The 18,370-nt window shown below is 36.9% G+C and overlaps 1 pseudogene; it reads left to right on the top strand.

Moving 5' to 3' along the window:
* The first annotated feature begins 380 nt into the window (after positions 1 to 380).
* LOC104997426 overlaps positions 381 to 18,370 on the top strand; it is a 21,858-nt pseudogene continuing 3,868 nt past the window's right edge.

The following is an 18,370-nucleotide window of genomic DNA, read 5'->3' as shown; positions in this document are numbered from 1 at the left end:
AGCAACCCCATGGACTGCAGCCTACTAGGCTCCTCTGTCCATGGGATTTTCCAGGCAAGAGTACTTGAGTGGGTTGCCACTGCCTTCGGGGTAAGGTCCTTATGCCACAGTAATTAAATATAATTCAGAAATGAAGCTCTATTTCCAAACTAAGGAAGATAACTCAATGCAGAGTCACTAATTTGAGTTCTTATTCTGTTCATGTTCACTTGGTCTCCACTTCAGTTCAAAAGTTACCCTTTGGTAATGTTTATCAGCTAAATATGTCAAAATGGCAAATATTACACCATCAAATTATTATGCAGTGCTCTATCTTCACCAAAGAGAACAAAGTCTTGTGAGACAGGAGTTATAATTTTGTATAGAAAAGGTCATTACTTTCAAATTTTTATTAATGGATTTTCATTCCTGATAGGATGCATTTAGTTATGGAGGAACAGTACAAAACACCAGAAGAAAAGATGGATAAATTACAAATGCTGTTTTTAAAAGATATCAGCCACTTTTGCAGCAGTGAGGATGAGATAAATTGGAATTCCAGAAGAGGAGGAGACTACCATAGTAGGTTGAGGACCTCTGGATGAATTTTTGTTCATTGCTAGGAGCAAATGCTGATTCTGAGCATGCAGCTGGGCTTAGGCTTAGCTCAAACAGAAAGACTCTGTTGGGAGAGAGAGAGAAACAGGTTTTTGGCTTTATTTCATACCTAAATCCATGTTTAGTTATCATAATCTCAGTATTGTGTATTCTTGAGGGGGGAAGGTTTATTGATTTCTCATGGGTTGCACAGAACTAATATTGGTTCTTTAAATATTTTTCTTAGAAAATTCTTTGGCAAAACATGCCCCACTTAACATATGAGATTGCTTTTCCTCTCTTTCATTTTGTCCAGGAAAACCTACCACATTATGTAAGATTATGGGAAAAGCTGAAATGTGGTTGATTTGAACTTACCGGGATTGTGAATTTCCATATCCTTACTTACCTAATGTTGAATTTGTTGCAGGACTGCATTGGAAGCCTGCAAATCCCCTGCCTAAGGTAAATTAAATGTGCTTCTTTATACTTCTCTGAGTATTTACCTCCTGGAATGATTTCAAGTCTATCGTTTTCAGTATTTGACTCTCAAACTGAAAAACTAGACACAAGAATTTATGGGAATTATCCACCTTAGACTATTAATATTATGCTACCATTAACTATTTGCCATGTTATCATGGTAACCCTTACTGATGCTTATCAAATATACCAGATATTTGCCAAGAATAATGGTCCTAGCCTCTGAGTTTAGTGGAATTGTCCAATACTCTCTGGGCAATGACAGTGAACTGAAGTTGCATGAATCACTTCAAGGTCCAGCACTCAGTTGTCAGGAGCACTTACCCCAGAGTTCTCTTTTCCTCTGTGATTTCAAAGGGGTGTGTTCCAGAGTGGCTACTCTGTAGACCTGAGTCCTGATTAAAAAATATAGCAGCAGGTGCAGCTCAGTAGATGGACATATGACATGAGAAAGAAACAATGTGTTATTTTAGGCTACCGAGATTTTGAAGTTGAAAGTTATTTTGCATATCTTAGTCTAAAAATGGACAAAATAAGGATAGTATAATAATTATAGGAAAGAGCAAATAGAGATGGAATGATTCACTCAAAATCCTGGCAGAAATTCAGTAATGATGACTTGTTGGGTTTGAACAGAGAGAAATTAGCCTGGAGAGGTGATTAGAGGATAGGTTATAAAAAAAATCAAATGAGCAATACTAAGTATTCTTTACTTAAAATCTAAGGTCAGTGAAGGATCAATGTATAATTTTTAAGCAACAACATGATACAACTTACTCTTGCATAAATATGGCCTACTGAATTATTCAGAATGGAGCAAGATTTAAATTAGGGGGATGAGCTGAGAATCAGTTCAGTTGAGTTCACTCAGTAGTGTCTGACTCTTTGCGATCCCATGGGCTGCAGCTTGCCAGGCTTCCCTGTCCATCATCAACTCCCAGAGTTTACTCGAAACTCCATAGTGTTGGTGGTTCATATGGTAAAGAATCTGCCTGCTATGCAGGAGACCTGGGTTTGATCCCTGTCGTCCCCTTCTCCTCCTGCCTTCAATCCCTCCCAGCATCAGGGTCTTTTCCAATGAGTCAGTTCTTCACGTCTGGTGGCCAAAGTATTGGAGTTTCAGCTTCAACATCAGTCCTTCCAGTGAACACCCAGGACTGATCTCCTTTAGGATGGACTGGTTGGATCTCTTTGCAGTCCAAGGGACTCTCAAGAGTCTTCTCCAACACCACAGTTCAAAAGCATCAATTCTTTGGCACTCAGCTTTCTTTACAGTCCAACTCTCACATCCATACATGACTACTGGAAAAACCATAGCTCTGACTAGATGGACCTTTGTTGGCAAAGTAATGTCTCTACATTTGTGCCTTAATCCCTATGCAGTGCTCTTTGGTAAATTAGCCTGGAATATTTGGTTAAATTCAACTGTTACACTCTAGTCCCTTGAGCCAAAATCTTACCAATAGTCAGGCGGCCATGTCACATTAATGCTCCTTCATGCTCAGAGTCTCAGTGGTGTCTGACTCTTTACGACCCCATGGACTGTACCCCACCAGTTTCCTCTGTCCATGGGATTCTCCAGGCAAGAATGCTGGAGTGGGTTGCATTCCCTTCAATTGAATCAGAGTCACCTGCTTGGGAGGCAAATTCTGTATCACTGAGCCACCAGGGAAGCTATTAATGAGATCTCTGTAAACAGTAAAAGGAAAAAGAAAAAAAGAAAGAAAGAAACTAAGTCTCAGGATCTTTTCTTCTTAACCTTTGGGTCCATCTATTGAAGAAGTAGTGGGACAGCCACACTTATCCAAGTACATGTGTTCTTAAAGCACTACAACAATCTTCTAGGGAAGGTGACCCAACTAGGGGTCCACAGCAAAACTCATCTCTTCCTGGTAAGAAAGACATATGAAAAGGTTGGAGAGAGGACTTAAAAATATCCCTCCCATGACAACATCATGTGTGTTAGTTGCTCAGTTGTGCCCAGCTCTTTGCCACTCCATGGCCTGTAGCCCACCAGGCTTCTCTGTCCATGGGATTCTCCAGGCAAGAATGGAGTGGGTAGCCATCCCCTTCTCCAGGGGATCTTCCCAAACCAGGGATCAAACCCACGTCTCCTGCATTGCAGGCAGATAGATACTTTACCATATGAACCACCAGGAAAGCCATCATAAAAGATGTCAATTTGATTTTGGATGCCAAAGCATAAGTTTGTGGAATTAGAGAATTTGTTTTTCTTTGCTTTTCATGGTTCTCAGACCAATAGGATGTATTAATCATATTCTCAAGTCATTCTACTCCATAATTAAGCCCATGGCAGACATCTTTTTTGATTTACATTTCTTGTATTTGTTATCTTCTCTTCTTCCATTACCCTACAACCAGTGAGCACCCAGTCAAATGTAGTTAATATTTATATTATTGCAATTTATATAGATAACTATGGATCCTCGAACTATCTGTAGAATTTTTTTGAATTTTTAAATTATATAAATGATAGTGAAGTGAAAGTCCCTCAGTCGTGTCCTACTCTTTGTGACCCCATGGACTATCCAGTCCATGGAATTCCCCAGGTGTGAATACTAGAGTGGGTAGCCTTTCCCTTCTTCAGGGGATCTTCCCAACCCAGGGATTGAACTCATGTCTCCCACATTGCAGACAGATTTTTTACCAGCTGAGCCACAAGGTAGCTATAATTCACATTTTTCTCAATCTTATTAGTCTATGGAATTTTTTTCATATGTATCCAAGTTTCTATTTGTAAATCTATTTCATTATTTCTGACTGTTGCAGAGATACTTGGTATATATGTTTACCATATTTTATTTATTCCCCACAAAGGACAATTAGGTGTCCCCCATCTCTATGATACAGCAAAGAATATTGGGAGGAAAAATTGCAAACCTATGCATATATCTGAGATTTATATCCAATAGTGAAATGGTAGTGTCATGGGTCACAGGTATACTTAATTTTGTTGTGCATTTAACTTCACTGGATATCTATAAAATTTTATTTTTTCATCAGGATTACTTAGGGGACTACATCTTCTAGATCTTGTCTAAACCTTGAGTATTATTCTATTTTCTAATACAGGTCAGTTCCATAGAGGTAAAGTGATATTACATTGCTGAATTTACAGATTATGTCAATCCATCTATAAATATAGTGTAATGGTTAATTTTATATGTCAAATTGCCTGGGCCAGGTCCCCAGGTATTTAGCCAAACATGACTTTGGAAGTTTCCGTGAGGGTATTTTTGGATGACATTAACATTTAAATATGCGGACCTTGAGTAACAGATTGCCCTACATTATATGGCCTGAGGCTCGTCCAATTAGTTGAAGACCTGAATGGAATGAAAGACTGAACTCCCCCAAGCAAAAAAGAATTCTGCCAGTAGGCAGCATTCAGACCCGAACTGCAGCAGTGGCTCTTCTCTGAGTCTCCTGCTGTGATGGGCTGTTCTGCAGATTAAACTTGCTAGCCTCCACAGTCATGTGAGTCAGCCCTTTGAAATAATCTCTTCCCTGTCTTTCCATTTCAAGTTTTACACATTTTTTTTTCCATCTCTTAATTGACTGAATTAGTTTTGTCAGCAGTTCAACAAAGGATAGAAAGATTTCTTTTTACTTCAGCATGACTAGATATGCTATTTCTATTTTGAATGTAAAGTCATATATTTCTGTTATATTATTGTTATCCTCAGAGTATTTCTACATCACAGGTATTTCTACATCTCTACATCTGGTCAGGAAGTTTATATGACTACCTCATTTCTAAATGTATTCTTGGAAGCTTATACAAAGAAAATACAGCTAAAAGAAAACTGCTAATTAAAACAAACAAACAGAGCAAGATGAATGTACCAAAATAATGTCATTTTGCTGACTATTTCAGCAGAAAAATGAATGAAAATGGTATTCGCATCCAAGGCTAAATATGAAGTAAAGCACCAGAACTATTTAACTTAAAGCAAGAATCAAACACTCTTCATTTGGAGCATTGAGGAGAGGGTGCTGGAAGAGAATAGAGAATACTAAATATAATAATTGTCTTTACAATTAACAAGCTTAGTGAGAAATTTGGCTCAGTCAGCTAGAGCTGTATAAACTTAGGAACTTACTTACCTTACTGAAATAAATTCAGTTCAGTTCAGTTCAGTCACTCAGTCGTGTCCGACTCTTTGTGACTCCATGAATTGCAGCACACCAGGCCTCCCTGTCCATCATCAACTCCCTGAGTTCACTCAGACTCATGTCCATCGAGTCAGTGATGCCATCCAGCCATCTCTTCCTCTGTCGTCCCCTTCTCCTCCTGCCCCCAATCCCTCCCAGCATCAGAGTCTTTTCCAATGAGTCAACTCTTTGCATGAGGTGGCCAAAGTACTGGACTTTCAGCTTTAGCATCATTCCTTCCAAAGAAATCCCAGGGCTGATCTCCTTCAGAATGGACTGGTTGGATCTCCTTGCAGTCCAAGGGACTCTCAAGAGTCTTCTCCAACACCACAGTTCAAAAGCATCAATTCTTCAGTGCTCAGCCTTCTTCACAGTCCAACTCTCACATCCATACATGATCACTAGAAAAACCATAGCCTTGATTAGACGGACCTTTGTTGGCAAAGTAATGTCTCTGCTTTTGAATATGCTATCTAGGTTGGTCATAACTTTCCTTCCAAGGAGTAAGTGTCTTTTAATTTCATTGCTGCAGTCACCATCTGCAGTGAAATTACTTGTCTATAAATATATACATTTCTCTTAGATTTAAATGATACATGTAAAGAGCTCAACACATGGCAGAAAACACATAATCAGTAATTGGTAAACACACACACACATATAAATAGGAGAAGGAACCTCCAATTTAAATCATTTTTAATTTGTTTAATAACCAATGATTTCAGGTCAAACTTTATATGCTGAAATGGTTAACATATGAAGAGACAGAATTGTTCTAATAATTCAGAAACATTAAGAAAAGTGTGCAACTATCTTATTCTTGTATCTGTAAACTTTCATATTACAAAGACTCTTCTCCTCACAGGAGTCATGATGTTTACTCTGAAATCAATGGTCAAAAACCTCTCAGAAGAAAAGTTTAATATAGTTGCATCAGTCTTTGCCCAGATTCCACAGAAAGTCAGATAATTTTATTTTTTGAGGGGCAGCTATTTTAAAATTCATGAAGATCTCCTTAAATTGTACTTAAAAGTGTAGGAAAATTTATTGGTATTATTAATATCAATTTAAGTGAACTATAGAGAAAAAAATATTAAGGATATTTGATTCTTTTCTTGCTTTAAGCCTGGCATCACTTACAGGAAAATACATTGCAAAATTTTCTTTAAATAATCAGGTAAAAATTATAATTCATTGCTATTGAAGAAACGGTCAGCTTTGTGCCTGGGTGTAAGGCTTCCATGTAATCTAGCCTTGTTTTTTGGTGTTTATTGTTTGTTGTGTTTTGTTTTGAATTTTTGGCATATACACAAGTTACAACTACCATGATGTCTCCATAAGGGAATAGATATTCAAAAATACAGCATTGATTCACAGGATACCTTGGATTCTATTTCCTTATAGTTAATGAATTTGGATCAGGCTATGGTTTAGCCTGAAACTGACAACTTGGATTCCTGGAGTACTTCTAAATAGTGACTCTTCATTTTAAGCAGTTAAAATCTTTAATAATACAGTGTAAGATTTAAGTTCACTTTCTGATGTTTCCCCAAATTATAATTTTTTGCTGATACCTTTCTAAATTATAACTGAATCATGTCATTTTTAAACTACCATGAATACTCCCCCACTACTTTTAGTTAAAATAGAGAATAAAATATTATTTTAAGTTATAAATGCTCACAATAATTATTGTATTCATAACCAAATTACTCTCAAAAAATGTTTTGTGGGAACAGTACCCATTTAAATATTTAATCTAAATACCATCTTCATAAAAACACTGAATTTTCAACTGCATTAAAATACAATGCTTAAGGGTGAAATCAGGGCACACTAGAAAGCACCAAGACCTGTCTCTCTACCTAAACAAAATTGTTCTAGCAAAAACTGTCTGAAGTAACTGTATTGGAACTCTGGAATCTAACTGAGCACTTACAACTCACAGTGGAAAGACCGAGTAGAAACTATGGCTAATTTTAGTCAATTTCAGCCCTTAAGAATAGCAGCAGCTTCAAAGTCTTTATCACTCTGTACCATGACAACCCATATACCTGTATTTCTGATGAAATTTGGTGAAACCATGCTGGGCAATAAAGACCTTATCCTCAAAGTACTGTGGTTCTGCATTCTGATTGCCGATTACTGCCCATGATCATTGAGGTGTAGATATAGAAGTTGGCCACATTTGTTTCAACCAGATGGACAGGGAGGCCTGGCATGCTGCGGTCCATGGGGTCGCAAAGAGTCAGACAAGACTGAGGGGTGGAACTGAATTGAATTGATCGCTATACGAAGCAACTTCCATGGGTTTAAAAGGATAGGTCTATTGTTTTTCCTTTTTCCTTTTTCCTCTGTTTGGGAGCCAGGCATTAATTAATCAGGCTATTAAAAAAAAAAAAAAAAACTCATAGTGAATTTTAGAAAGTTATGTGCATGTCCCAGGGAAAGACAGTGGCTCATAAAAATATCCAAGAAGACCCAAATCTTTACCCTCAGCCTGATTTCTGGCAAAGAGAAACACTTCAACAACAGCAATAACAAAAATCAAACTGTTAACAAAGCAGCAAGTATGATTTCTGAAGTTAGAATACTACAAAAATCAAATGTACAGTGATCAACAAATATGAACTATACAAAGGTAGATGAAAGTATGGTCAAGTCAAAGAAACTAAATAAACTTAGAGAAGCCATTCCTGAGGGAGCCTGGATTTTGGAATTACTAGAAAAAAATTCCTTTAAAACCACTGCCTTAAAGATGCACAAAGAACTAAAGGAAGACAATGGTAAAGAGAAGAAAATGATGTAGGAAGAAAATGAAATATGGATAATGAGAAAGGAATTATTTTTAAAAGAAACCAAAAAAGAATTCTGGATATAAAAATTGCAGTAACTGAAATGAAAAGTTCACCACAGGAGTTTAAAATCAGACATGAGCAGGCAAAAGCATCAACAAACTTAAAGAAAGAGTATTTGAAATTATCAACTTCAAGGAACAGAAAGAAAAATAAATGAAGAAAAATGAATAAAGGTTAAGAAACTTGTGAAACACCATCTTGTAAATGTGAATACACATTGTGTGGATCCCAGAAGGGAGAAATGGGCAGAAAGAATATTTAAAGAAATAATAGTTTAACATATCCCTAATTTAATAAAACACATAAATCTACAAATCCAAGTATCTTAGTGAATTTCAAGTAGGATAAATTAAAAGAGACCTACACCAAGACTCACTGTACTCATGTCTTTGAAAAACTAAAGATAATGAGTGGCTAACGAAAGAAATAAGGTAAGAAATTCATCACTTAAAAGATATCTTCAATGAAGTGATCTGCAAATTTCTCATCAGAAACCTTGGAGGCCAAAGGCAGTGGACTGATAAATTAAAAGTGATGAAAGACAAAATTGTTAACTGAGAATTTTATATCAGGCAAAATGTCCTTCAAAAATGAATAGAAAATAAGACATTTCCAGGTAAACACAAGTTGAAGGATATCATTAACACTAGACCTTCCTGTAAAAAAAAATGCAAAAGGTAATCCTTGTTGAAAGGAAATGCTTCTAAACAGTAAAACCATGTAAAGAAATAAAGATCTGCAATAAGGCAAAATTATAAAAGCTATAAAAATTATAAAAATCAATTACTGCAATTTTTTGCTTGTAAATCCACTAAAAAATTTCTCAATGATTAAAATAAAAAATAATAAAAACATTATTGATCTATGTAATTATTAACATAATGTATAAATATTAATTTGTGTCATCAATACAGAGAGAGTTGGATGGATCTGTAAAGGAGCACATTTTTTATGCTTTTGAAGCTAACAATCAATAGGTCAAAGAATAAGTCATACAAGTAATTTGAAAATATTTGTTTAAATGAATGAAACATGAGAGACCAAAGCAAGAGATGCAGAGAAAGCAGAGGTTACAGATAAATTAATAATAGCTGTCCTGTGTGAGGTGGTATGTCTTTGTTCTTTGATTTGCATTTCCCTAATGAGTAATGGGGCTTCCCTTGTGGCTCAGCTGGTAAAGTGCCTACATTGAAAAAGAAGAATGATCTAAAATCAATTACCAAATCTTATACTTTAAAGAACTATGAAAAGAAGACAAACCAAACCAAAAGCTAGCAGAAGGAGAAAAATGATGAAGATTAGAGCAGAGATAAAATTAAAAAAAGAAAACAGAAAATCAATAAAACCAAAATCGAGTTCTTCAAAAAGGTTAGCAAAATTATCAAAGCTTTAACTAGATTAGTTAAAAGGAAAACAAAAAATTGTATGCAAATAATTTAAATCAGAAATGAACTTAATGGCTTACAGAGATAAAAATTATAAGAGGATATGATTGGAGGTACGGCCAAGACGGAACAGTAGGAAGACCCTCAGCTCAGCTTTTCCCTTAGGCAAAACAAAATAGCTCCTATTTGCAGAGCAACTATTGATGAGGACAAATAGAATAACAGCAATAAAGATTTTCTACACCTAAATAAAAAAGAACCTCAGTGAGACAGATAGGAGGGATGGAGAAGTGGTACAATCAAGACTCATAGTCCCAACTGAGTCAATTAGCAGAGATGGTCCCCTAGATGTGAAAAGTTTGAGACCAATATTGGGTTCCCAAACCCAGGGATCCTGCACTGGGAAGTCAAGTTCCAGAGCACTGGATTTGAAGGCCAGTGACTTTCAGGAGAATCAGGACTCATGGTAGTCAACACACAAACACAGAAAGTCCCATGCAACCTAAAATGGGGCTCCCCTAGAGCATATGGCTTTCATTATTAGAGCAATTCAAAGCAATTTACATATTCAATGCATCTTACAGGTTTAATGCAATACCTATCAAAACTCTAACAGCCTTTTTGTAGAAATGAAAAATCCAGTCCTCAACTCCATATGTGACAGCAAGAATTACAAGACAAAAAAATTTGAAAAACAACAAAACAAAAGGACTTATATTTTCAAATACTGTAATTAGAAATATGCTATAAAACCTATAGGAAATTAACACTGTGGTGCTGGAGGAAAGGCAGACATACTACCCAATGGAATAAAGAAAAAGTAGAAATTTATCCTCACATATATGGTCAGTTGATTTTCAACAAGGATGAAATACTATTCACTAAGAGAAAGAACAGTCTCTTCTCAACAAATAGTGCTGGCAAAGTCTTGATATCTGTGTGCAAACTACTAAAGATAGATCCTTTTCTTACAGTATATACAAACATTAACTCAAAATGGATCAGAGACTTAAACTTTAGAAGTAAAACTATAACACTTGTATAAGAAAATTTTGTTCATAGGTATGACACCAAAAGCACATCAATAAAAGTTAAAAATAAATTGGACTACATCAAATGCAGAACTTCTTTACATCAAAAGATAGTACCAAGAAAATAAAATACAATGTACAGATTGGGAGAAAATCTTTGAAAATAGTACCACTGATAAGAAATTAAGATACATGATACATAAGAATATCTATAACTCAACAACAGCAACAAAAACACAATTGAAAAATGGGAGAGTAATTAAAAGATATCTTTCCAAAGAAGATTATCAAATGGTCAAAAATTACATGAAAGGATGCTCAGCATCATTAATCATTACCAGCGGGATTCTTTACCAGCTGAACCACAAGGGAAGCCCCATTAATCATTAGAGAAATACAAATCAAAGAACAAAGACATATCACCTCACACAGAACAGCTGTTAAAGAAAGAAAAAAGAAAAGACAAATGTTGATGGAGAAAGAAGACTTCTTCCATTGCTGATAGGAGAGAAAAGTATGCATCTCCTCTGAAAAACTTTTTTGTGGTTCCTCTGAAGGTTATGACCAGTGTATTCTCTTGGCAAAACTGTTAGCCTTTGCCCTGTTTCATTCCGTACTCCAAGACCAAATTTGTCTGTTACTCCAGGTATTTCTTGACTTCCTACTTTTGCATTCCAGTCCCCTAAAATGAAAAGGGCATCTTTTTTGGGTGTTAGTTCTAGAAGGTTTTGTAGGTCTTCATAGAACCATTCAACTTCATCTTCTTCAGCATTATTGGTTGGGACATAAGCTTGGATTTCTATGATATCAAATGGTTTGCCTTGGAAACAAAAAGAGATAATTCTGTCATTTTTGAGATTGCATCCAAGGACTGGATTTGAGACTCTTTTGTTGACTATGAGGTCTACTTCAATTCTTTTAAGGGATTCTTGCCCACAGTAGTAGATATAATGGTCATCTGAGTTAAATTCACCTATTTGAGTCCATTTTAGTTTGCTGATTCCTAAAATGTTGATGTTCACTCTTGCCACCTCCTATTTGTCCACATCCAATTTGCCTTGATTCATGGACCTAACATTCCATGTTCGTAGGCACTATTGCTCTTTACAGCAGCAGACCTTGCTTCTATCACCAGTCACATCCACAACTGGGTATTGTTTTTACTTTGGTTTCATCTCTTTGTTCTTTCTGGAGTTAGTTCTCCACTATCTTCAGTAGCATATGGGGCACCTACTGACCTGGGGAATTCATCTTTCAGTGTCCTATCTTTTTGCCTTTTCATACTGTTCATGGGGTTCTCAAGGTAAGAATACTGATGTTGTTTGCCATTCCCTTCTCCAGTGGACCACGTTTTGTCAGAACTCTCCACCATGACCTGTCCATCTTGGGTGGCCCTACATGGCATGGCTCATAGTTTCATTGAGTTAGACAAGGCTGTGGATCATGTGATCAGATTGGTTAGTTTCCTGTGATTGTGGTTTTCAGTCTGTCTGCCCTCTGATGGAGAAGGATAAGAGGCTTATGGAAGCTTGATGATGGGAGAGACTGACTAAGAGGGAAGGAAAGTCTTGTTCTAATGGGAGGGGCCGTACTCAGTAAATCTTTAATCCAATTTTCTGTTGAAAGGTGGGGCTGTATTTTCCCATTATCTGACCTAAGGCCAAACTATGGTGGAGATAATGAAGATAATGGTGACTGCCTTCAAAAGGTCCCATGCAAGCACTGTTACACTCAGTTCCCCCAACCCTGGACTATAAAGAAAGCTGAGCACTGAAGAATTGATGCTTTTGAACTGTGCTGCTGGAGAAGACTATTGAGAATCCCTTGGACTGCAAGGAGATCCAACCAGTCCATCCTAAAGGAAATCAGCCCTGAATTTTCATTGGAAGGACTGATGCTGAAGCTGAAATTCCGGTTCTTTGGCTACCTGATGTGAAGAGCTGACTTGTTCGAAAAGACCCTGATGCTGAGAAAGATTGAAGGTGGAAGGAGAAGTGGACGATAGAGGATGAGATGGTTGGATGGCATCACCACCTCAATGGACATGAGTTTGAGTAATCTCCGGGAGTTGGTGATGGACAGGGAGGTCTGGCGTGCTGCAGTCCATTGGGTCGCAAAGAGTTGGACACGACTGAGCAACAGAACTGAACTGAACTGAAAGTTAAAGATGGAGCAATCATATAGCCCAGGAATTCTAATCCTAGTTATGTAGACAAAGGGATTGAAATCAGGGACTAAAACAAATACTTCCACACCAATGGTCACAGCAACATTATACACAATAGCAAAATGAATGGATAAAAAAATGTGATAAACACACAAAATACAATATTATTCAGGCTTAAAAAGAAAGAAAATTCTGGCATGTTACAACATGTATGAACCATGGAAACATAAAGCTAAGTGACATAATGCCTAGAGAGAAATAGACAAATACAGTATGATTCCACTTAAATGTCTAGAGTAGTCAAATTCATAAAGACAGAGTGGAATATACATTACTGGGGCTAGAGAATGGAGGGAATAGGGAGTTTCTGACTAAAAACACAGTTTATGTAGGAAAGATGAAAATATTTGGGGTATAGAGAGCAATGATTTTTTCACAATACTGTGGATGGAGTTATGCCACCAAATTCTATACTTGCAATACTTCAAATTGATAAATATCATTATATATATTTTACTATAATAAAAGAGGCAATTCATTATTCTATGTTACTGCCAAGTATGTTTATAACAAAGTCAAAGAAACACCAATTTCTTAGTATCTCTTCCTTTGCCTCTGAAAACTTTGTTTCAAAAATCTCCTTTGCCAGAATGGTCTAGTAACACCAATATGAAATTGTCTCTGGTACAGATTATTTTTTCTCTTCATCTCCTAAATGAGCATCATCCTGAAGATGATAGCCTATTGACTGGGATTATTGCAAGCATTTGAAAATATGGTTGCAGTGTCAATGGTTTAAAACATTAATTACTTAATCACTCACAACCTCAGTTTTCCTGTGTATTTCCAGGAGGTACTGAGCCAGATTAATTGCAAGTCAATTGCCTCCTTCTGACGAGATGTGATTTTAAAATCTTCAAATATATAAAGGCATTTATCTGAGCTTCCCTGGTGACTCAAATGGTAAAAAATCTGCCTGCAATGTGGGAGACCTGGATTTGATCCCTAGGTTAGGAAGATCCCTTGTAGAAGGGAATGACTACTCACTCCAGTATTCTTGCCTGGAGAATCCCATGGACAGAAAAGAGCCTGGCAGGCTGCAGTCCAGGGGTTCACAAAGAGTTGGACAGGACTGAGTGACTATTTTTTTTTTTTTTTTTAATCTTAATAGGTTCTGTGGAGATACACAGGGAAGAAATCAGAAACATTAGGAGCCAATCCTAGCTGTATGAATGGATTCAATAGAATGATCTTGGTAAGACCAGAGAAGCAAAATTAAGTGGAACTGAATAAGGGATAACCTGAAGGATTACTCAGTAACAATTAATTCAACAAATTTGTATTCAAAATAAGTTAAAAACAAAACAAACAAACAAACAAAAAATCCCTTGATTTACTCGTTACATTTTTTCTGGAGCCTGTTAAAGAAAAAATTATGCATGACACTTGATAAGATTATAAGGCACACTTTATTCAAGACCATCATGATAAATATAGTTACTACTGCAATGGACTTTTACAGTAATACAGAGAGATTGGGCTAAACTCTGAATGCAAAGAGGAAACCTGGGAAATTTATAACTGAACTGCTGAGTGCAGGGTGGGGGCTGGGGGGGGAGATAGTAAATGGAAAGTTACTAAGAGGAAACATCAGGGGCATAGAAGAACCCTGACAAACTGACTTAATTGGATTCTAGCTAAAGGTAGGCTAGGTTCATCAGACATCATATGAGGGATGATAAAGTATGAGGCAACAGCTACATAGTGTGATCAGATATCAAGGTTGGAAGAGTCTAGCTAAACTTACTTAATAGAGTGCTTGGTAAAATTGGGCAATGCAGAAATAAACAAATAAACCCTCTAATCAGGTCCTAGTTGAGAAAGATTTTAGAGGAGCTTAACTAGACTTTGGTCAAGGATAGAATCTTTGTGAAGCTATAATGTAAATATGAAGTCTGTAATTTTCCTTTTTATGACACAATCTCTCCTTCAGAATCAGAGTCAGGGAAAGTACCTTTAGATCAGGCTCTCATTAACTTTTGCATAAAATATTTCAGCACCCTCCTGACTCTCTGCATGTATTTTCTCCACCTCTCTTCTCTTCCCCTAACTACAATTATTTGAAAAAAAATCTGATAAACCATTTCACCAGCTATAATATTAAGTGGCTCCATACTACTTAAAATAAAGGGCAGAGTTCCATTTTTTAAAACAGAAATCTCACAGTCTTGCCTGGGTCTATTTTTCTAGCCTGTAATGCCAGCATTCTCACATTGAAACCCTGAACATATCACCTCCCTTCCCCATCCACAGTTTTTTTTTTTTTTTTCTTATATCCCTCAGTCTTGTTTATTGAAGTCATTTCACCCCAACAACTTGTCCAATGTACATCATTTAACTCTGCACAAACCTTTCAGAGCTTTTTGGAATGACTTAATTGCTGGAATAACTAATTGCTGCTTTCTTAGAGCCTATAGAAATTTATATATGACCTCATGGCACAGAATTATACAGATGTTACCTAATTGAATTAACGATTTATAAACATGTCACAATTTTCTGTTTGTGAAACTCTTACAACTTAGAATAATGCATTTGTTTTTTTTTTTTTTAGGTCATCCCCAAACCAGAGCTTTTATGTGAAATTAATGGTATCTATGAAGCTATTCACCACGGGGTCCCTATGGTGGGAATTACCAAGTTTGGTGATCAACATGATAATATTGCTTGTGTAAAAGTCAGAGGGGCAGTTGTTGAATTAGACTTGCACAGAATGATGAGTTCTGATATGCTTAATGCTTTGAAAGCATTTAACAACCCTTTGTGAGTATAGAATATATACTCTTCTGAGAAGCATCAGTATTTTAAAATGAGTAAGTCGTTTCATTCAACTAAATCGATTACTTTTTTCCAGGATGTGGCTAACATAAAATATGATTGTCTTATACATCTCAGATTCTGTAAATGTGTTAGATTCACCTGGGCAATAGATTACTGGGCAATAAATTCCAACCGAAAAACAAATACTAAATATATTTAAAGAAACTAAGCTATTACTAAATATTCTTATTTCAATTAATAGTATTTATTGTTTGTTTCTTTAACATTGCAGATATTATCACTATAAAGAATTTAGGTGATATGACAGAAACAGAGAAATAAAAATGAAAATTCACTTAACCCTCCTCATGTAGCTATAACCAACTACTAGAAGAAATAATACCTCTATTATTTCCTTGTGCTAATTTATAAATAGGAAAATAAAAATAATTTTATAAAAATGTGATGGTGCTACTTTTTAAAGTATTTCAAGAGAAAGTCAATGAAGTAAAATTGAGAGATCCAAATGGAGGCATAGATGAACCAGCCTCCCTGTCCCCTGGTAAAGATAAACAATTAGACACTGCTTGTAAACAAAAATATCTCTGTGAGAGCTCTAAAGTCTATGTAAGAAATTTGAGCAACATGGTGAAACAAGCAAACAAACAGAAAGACCTTAGAATAATCACAGGGGAACAATGAATACAGCTTTATTATGCCTGCATGATTCTCTCCAAGGCCATGATTGTTCACCTCCAAAAGATAACTTGCCAGCTAGAAAGAGTTCCTTATGGGAAAGGAGGAGGAAGTTGAGTGACTAGCTTCTAAAGCCATTTGGGATACAGAAATAGAAAAGAAACAAACAAACTTAAGTTGTTACAAACCCACAAAAGATCTCAAATAGCCAAAGAAGTCCTAAGAAAGAAGAATGAAGCTGAAAGCATCTCACTTCCTATTTCAAATTATTCTACAAAGCTATAGTGATTCCAAAAGTATGGTACTAGCATAAAAACAGACACATCTACCAATGGAGAGGAACGAGAGCACTGAAATAAACCCTCACATCAGTTCAGTTCAGTTCAGTCGCTCAGTCGTGTCTGACTCTTTGCGACCCCATGAATCCCAGCACGCCAGGCCTCCCTGTCCATCACCAACTCCAGGAGTTCACTCAGACTCACGTCCATCGAGGCAGTGATGCCATCCAGCCATCTCATCCTCTGTTGTCTCCTTATCCTCCTGCCCCCAATCCCTTCCAGCATCAGAGTCTTTTCCAATGAGTCAACTCTTCGCATGAGGTGGCCAAAGTACTGGACTTGCAGCTTTAGCATAATTCCTTCCAAAGAAATCCCAGGGCTGATCTCCTTCAGAATGGACTGACTGGATCTCCTTGCAGTCCAAGGGACTCTCAAGAGTCTTCTCCAACACCACAGTTCAAAAGCATCAATTCTTTGGCACTCAGCCTTCTTCACAGTCCAACTCTCACATCCATACATGACCACAGGAAAAACCATAGCCTTGACTAGACGGAACTTTGTTGACAAAGTAATGTCTCTGCTTTCTAATATGCTGTCTATGTTGGTCATAACTTTTCTTCCAAGAAACAAGCATCTTTCAATTTCATGGCTGCAGTCACCATCTGCAGTGATTTTGGAGCCCCTAAAAATAACACCTGTCACTGTTTCCATTGTTTCCCCAATTATTTGCCATCAAGTGATGGGACTGGACGCGATGATCTTAGTTTTCTGAATGTTGAGCTTTAAGCCAACTTTTTTCTCTCCTCTTTCACTTTCATCAAGAGGCTTTTGAGTTCTTCTTCACTTTCTGCCATAAGGGCAGTGTCATCTGTGTATCTGAGGTTATTGATATTTCTCCCAGAAACCTTGATTCCAGCTTGTGCTTCATCCAGTACAGCATTTCTCATGATGTATATAAGTTAAATAAGCAGGGTGACAATATACAGCCTTGATGTACTCCTTTCCCGATTTGGAACTGGTCTGTTGTTCCATGTCCAGTTCTAACTGTTGCTCCCTGACCTGTATACAGATTTCTCAGTAGGCAGGTCAGGTGGGCTGGTATCCCCATTTCTTGAAGAATTTTCCACAGTTTGTGGTGACCCACACAGTCAAAGGCTTTGGCATAGTCAATAAAGCAGAAGTGAATGTGTTTCTGGAACTCTCTTGCTTTTCTGATGATCCAATGGATGTTGACAATTTGGATCTCTGGTTCCTCTGCCTTTTCTAAATCCAGTTTGAACATCTGGAATTTCACAGTTCACATACTGTTGAAATCTAGTTTGGAGAATTTCAAGCATTACTTTGCTAGCGTGTGAGATGAGTGCAATTTTGTGGTAGTTTGAGCATTCTTTGGCATTGCCTTTCTTTGGGATTGGAATGAAAACTGATCTTCTCCAGTCCTATGGCCACGGCTGATTTTTTCAAATTTGCTGGCATATTGAGTGCAGTACTTTCACAGCATCATCTTTCAGGATTTGAAATAGCTCCACTGGAATTCCATCACCTCCACTAGCTTTGCTTGTAGTGATGCTTTCTAAGGCCCACTTGACTTCACATTCCAGGATGTCTGGCTCTAGATGAGTGATCACATCATCATGGTTATCTGGGTCCTGAAGATCTTTTTTGATTAGTCTTCGGTGTATTCTTGCCACCTCTTCTTAATATCTTGTTTCTGTTAGGTCCGTACCATTTCTGTCCTTTATTGAGCTCATCTTTGCATGAAAATTTCTCTTAGTATCTCTAATTTTCTTGAAGAGATCTCCAGTCTTCCCCATTCTATTGTTTTCCTCTGTTTCTTTGCATTGATCCCTGAGGAAGGCTTTCTTATCTCTCCTTGCTATTCTTTGGAATTCTGCATTCA

This window comes from Bison bison, unplaced genomic scaffold, assembly GCF_000754665.1.
Source record: "Bison bison bison isolate TAMUID 2011002044 unplaced genomic scaffold, Bison_UMD1.0 scf7180017864308, whole genome shotgun sequence".
Lineage (NCBI taxonomy): Eukaryota > Metazoa > Chordata > Mammalia > Artiodactyla > Bovidae > Bison > Bison bison.
The sequence above is the reverse complement of the archived record's forward strand: the minus strand, read 5'-3'. Positions and strand labels throughout refer to the sequence as shown.